The sequence below is a fragment of the Triticum dicoccoides genome, chromosome 5A (assembly GCF_002162155.2).
Source record: "Triticum dicoccoides isolate Atlit2015 ecotype Zavitan chromosome 5A, WEW_v2.0, whole genome shotgun sequence".
Taxonomy (NCBI): domain Eukaryota; kingdom Viridiplantae; phylum Streptophyta; class Magnoliopsida; order Poales; family Poaceae; genus Triticum; species Triticum dicoccoides.
The window spans coordinates 240,697,992-240,703,470 of NC_041388.1; the positions used below are offsets into that span (position 1 = coordinate 240,697,992).

At 43.7% G+C, this 5,479-nt stretch overlaps 1 pseudogene; it reads left to right on the forward strand.

The window, feature by feature from the left end:
- Positions 1-4,336: 4,336 nt before the first annotated feature.
- The window catches only part of LOC119300799, a 20,044-nt pseudogene continuing 18,901 nt past the window's right edge, over positions 4,337-5,479 (forward strand).

The following is a 5,479-nucleotide window of genomic DNA, read 5'->3' on the forward strand; positions in this document are numbered from 1 at the left end:
GCCGAACTGATTGGAAGATCAGATTCGCCGACTGTGACCAGTTGGTCGCTGTCTGGATAATTCTCCAAAAAGTACCTCACCCCTTCACCCTCGAATGGGGATTCGTCCGGGGCTGGGGAGGAGTCATGGATCACCTCGGACCCATGAAGGAAGAAAGGCACTTCCATGATAGAAGCTTCGGGCACGAGAACCGCGCCCGTAAGATTGGAGTTGTTAACCGACGATCCCATCGATCCTTTGCTGATCTCATAGTGGAACTCTCAATGAAAGCACCAGTGTCGGTGTGAAAACCGACAGACCTTGGGGTAGGGGGTCCCGATCTATGCATCTTGCACAGATGGTAATAGGAACAAGGAGACGATATTTACCCAGGTTCGGGCCCTCTTGATGGAGGTAAAACCATACATCCTGCTCTTGTTTATATTGATGATGGTGTATCGAGTACAGAGTTGATCTACCTCGAGATTGTAAGATGTGTTCTAACTCTAGGGCTAGGTGAATGAGATTGTGTTGAAGTCCCCCCTACGGGCCTAACCCTTTGGCTTATATACACGCTAGGCAGGGCATCTAGGGTTACAAGGTCAGTATCTAGGCGTGAAGGCGGTAGGAGAAGTTTGGAGTGTACGCCAAGTCTTCGGCAGATGCAGTCTTGATCACGCCTCCATCGTGTGGCTTCCCGAGTCCATCTTGAGATGAATGAGGGCCTGCCAGTCCAGCCCGAGGACCATGGCCCGACTAGGTTAGTACCCCCTGGTCCAGTACATCATCATTAGTGTTGTTGCATCTCGTGGAGGAATTTGAGAAGGGCCCGAAGAAAAAGCGCCGCAGATCCATAGTTGGCTAGCTATGCATTCCCCGCAACCGAGCTCTCGACGACAAGATGATCCATAGTTGGCTAGCTATGCATTCCCCGCAACCGAGCTCTCGATGACAAGATGCTCATGAAGGACTACCTCGCCAAGATATCGACGTATCCAGCTAATACGTCCATTTTGCATCATGCTTTGATATTGATATTTATTGCATTATGGGATGTTGTTACACATTATAGCACAATACTTATGCCTTTTCTCTCTTATTTTACAAGGTTTTATACAAAGAGGGAGAATACAAAGAGGGAGAATGCCGACAGCTGGAATTCTGGGCCAGAAAGGAGCAAATCTGAGAGACCTATTCTTCACAACTCCAAAAGTTCTAAAACTTTACGGAGAATTATTTTGAAATATATAAAAAATATTGGGCAAAGAAAGTACCAGAGTGGACCTACCAGGTAGCCACAAGGGTGGGGGGGCGCCCCCTGCCTTGTGGGCCACCTGGCAGGCCTCCGGTGCCCATCTTCTGCTATATGATGTGTTTTGTCCCAAAAAAATGAAGAGGAACCTTTCGGGATGAAGCGCCGCCGTTTCAAGGCGGAATCTGGGCAGAAGCAATCTAGGGCTCCGGCGGAGCTGTTCTGCCGGGGAAACTTCCCTCCCTGAGAGGGAAATTGAAGCCATCATCATCACCAACGATCCTCTCATCGAGAGGGGGGCAATCTCCATCAACATCTTCACTAGCACCATCTCCTCTCAAACCCTAGTTCATCTCTTGTATCTGATATTTGTCTCAAAACCTCATATTGGTACCTGTGGGTTGCTAGTAGTGTTGATTACTCCTTATAGTTGATGCTAGTTGGTTTGTTCGGTGGAAGATCATATGTTCAGATCCTTAATGCTATTCAATTCCCCTCTGATTATGAACATGAATATGCTTTGTGAGTAGTTACATTTGTTCCTGAGGACATGGGAGAAGTCCTGTTATAAGTAATCATGTGAATTTGGTATTCGTTTGATATTTTGATGGGATGTATGTTGTCTCTTCTCTAGTGGTGTTATGTGAACGTCAACTACATGACACTTCACTATTGTTTGGGCCTAGGAGAAGGCATTGGGAAGTAATAAGTAGATGATGGTTTGCTAGAGTGACAGAAGTTTAAACCCTAGTTTATGTGTTGCTTCGTAAGGGGCTGATTTGGATCCACATGTTTCATGCTATGGTTAGATTTATCTTAATTCTTCTTTCGTAGTTGTGGATGCTTGCGAGGGTTTAGCATAAGTGGGAGGCTTGTCCAAGTAAGGACAACACCCAAGCACTGGTCCACACACATATCAAATTATTAAAGTAACGAACGCGAATCGTATGAGCATGATGAAAACTAACTTGATAGTAATTCCTATGTGTCCTCGGGAGCGCTTTGCATTATATAAGAGTTCGTCCAGGCTTGTCCTTTGCTACAAAAAGGATTGGGCCACCTTGCTTCCCCTTAGTTATTTTTTTTACTTGTTACCGTTACGAATTATCTTATCACACAACTATCTGTTACAGATAATTCTAGTGTTTGCAAAGAATACCTTGCTGAAAACCGCTTGTCAATTCCTTCTGCTCCTCATTGGGTTCAACACTCTTACTTATCAAAATGACTACGATAGATCCCATATACTTGTGGTCATCACCAGCTCACCTATTCCGTAGGTGATATCGAAAGCGTTGATCTCTTTTCATGCGCATCATTGAAGCCTACGAGCAGATTGCCGTTTTTTCACTCGGGCGTAGGAATGCTGCCTTTTTTGCTTGGCTTTAGTGCATATCAACTCGACGACGATGCGAGTGATTGCATATGGTGTTTCCGCCGACTACGCGAATGAATATCTTCACGTTAAAGAAGATACTACCATCAAATGCGTCCATGCCTTTGCGAAGACAATGATCTACGCTTTTGGCCTAGAGTACCTTCGAGCTCCAAACGAAAAATACACAAAGAAGATCATGGCAACGAATGAAGAAAGGGGATGGCCGGGCATGCTAGGTAGTATTGGTTGCATGCATTGAAGGTGGAAGAACTATCAGGTGGCTTGGGCAGGGCAATACATCAACCACAAACGTAGACTCGCCATTGTGCTTGAAGCTGTGGCTTCACATGATTTATGGATTTGGCATTGTTTCTTTGGTTCTCCGGGGTCTCTCAATGATATCAATATCTTGCAGCGATCTCACCTATTTGCTCAGCTAGCTAGTGGCAAAGTTTTGACTTGCAACTATACCGTCAATGGCCATGAGTGTACCATAGGGTACTATCTTACCGACGACATTTATCCTTCATGGTCAATAGTGTGGAGACCATTGGTGACCCCAAGACCAAGAAACACAAAGTTTTTGTCGAAGCACAAAAAGCTTGACGAAAGGATATTGAGAGGGCATTTTGGTGTGTTGCAAGCTCGATTTGTCATTGTTCGAGGCCCCGCTCGCTTCTGGGATAAACAATCCCTTAGAAACATCATGGCTGCTTGTGTAATTTTACACAACATGATCATCAAGGATGAGAGAGATTTGGACTTAGAGCTTTATTATGACAATATTGGTAGTTGTGTGAAGCCTGCCAGTGACGCATATGAGATCACTGCATTTCTTGACATTTACCGAAAGATCGAGAACCATAATTCACAAAAACAACTCTAGCATGTCTTATGGAGCATCGTTAGCAACTCTACGTGGGATAGATTCTCATTTTTATTCATATATATATTTGTGCGTGATTTGAACAATTTGATGTTGTAATACTTATTCAAAATTGAATATTTGTTGTAATGAAAACATTGTTGTATTGTGTTGCTTTTTGGACCATTTATATTCATATGTTTAATTTATAGTGTGATTTCATTCGGTTCATAAATCTATAATTTACAAAGCTATGCAAAATTAAACGCGTTCTTCAAAACATTTACTGAACGGATTTACAACATCCATTCTGTCGGAGAGCTTGTGGTATCGTATTTTTTTACGGGCACACGTGAACTTACGGGAAGTGCGTGTACACTGGATCTGCGCTCTAAATTCTGATATATACTTCCTCCGTTCCTAAATATAAGTCTTTATAAAAATTCTATTATAGGCTACATACGAAGCAAAATGGATGAATCTACACTCTAAAATGCATCTACATACATCCGTATGTGGTTCATAGTAAAATGTCTAAAAAGACTTATATTTAGGAACGGAGGGAGTATATTACTCTACTCACTCCGTTCCTAAATACTTCCCTCGTTCCTAAATATTTGTCTTTTTAGATATTTTAAATGACTATCACATACGGATGTATGTAGACATATTTTAGAATGTAGATTCAGTCATTTTGCTTTGTATATAGTCACTTGTTGAAATCGCTAGAAAGACAAATATTTAGGAACGAAAGGAGTATAAGTCTTTTTAGACATTTTAAATGGACCACAACATACCAATGTATGTAAACATATTTTAGAGTGTAGATTCATCCATTTTGCTTCATATATATTTGGGAACGGAGGGAGTAGAAAGGATAACGCACAAACCGAAAACCATTCTGATAAATGGCAACGCCGCGGCCGGAGCTGCTCTCGCCGGATGAGGATGAGGAGGAGAGCGCGCGGGGGCTTCTGTATGAGGCGTACAACGAGCTGCAGCGCCTGGCGGCCGAGCTGGGTGGCGCAGCGGTGCCGGTACCAGCGGTGGTGGTGGTCGGCCACCAGACGGACGGGAAGAGCGCGCTGGTCGAGGCGCTCATGGGGTTCCAATTCAACCACGTCGGTGGCGGCACCAAGACCCGTCGACCCATCGCGCTCCATCTTCGCTTCAACCCGCGCTGCCATTCCCCCAACTGCCGACTCCTCGCCGGCTCGGGCGAGGGGGACGCAGAGGACGACGCCGGGGCTGCTGACCGCTCAATGCTGCTCGCCGACATCCAGGTAAGTTCAGATGCCCACATGTGGTTGACTGGTTGTTGATATGCCGGTGTCATTTTTCTACCTATCCTGGCGGCGTCTTTGTAACGCACCGTATATGTTCGCGCTATTGCTGGTGTCGTAAACTATTGCTCGGAAGATTCTATCAATGACCTAAATAATTCCTCCTCGCAAAAATAAATAAATAAATCAAATATCTAAGTATTGGTAAAAGGTTGCTGAATGGTCATCCCACATTTTGGCTTTTATAAGGAAGTAATCTCGTGTACATATTTTTACATATGTTTTCCCTAAATATTCAGAGACATTTGTACATATGTTTTCCCTAACAAAATAAGCACAACATTCGTTTTTCCTGTATACATAAAGAAAAAGGATTTTACCGGTGTCATATGCTTGTACTTGCCATATACTTCACAGTTGATGCTGTCATTGTTGATCTTCTAATCCATGATAATTCAGAATGATGAGAATTATTAAATGGTACTTCTTAGGCCCTGTTCGGAGAAGCTCCACTCCACAACTCCACTCCCGGAGTTGGTGGAGTTGCAGTTGAAAACTGCGGAGCAGCTATTTCCTAACTCGTGCTGAGCTGCCATTTAGGCCTTTAATTGGTGTATTCGTATATCTTGTATGTTATAATGATCCAAACTATCATTGATATTTCCCCTTTGGTCTTTTACCACAGATGCCTTTAATGTATGCCATCTAAAGATGTGTTCCCC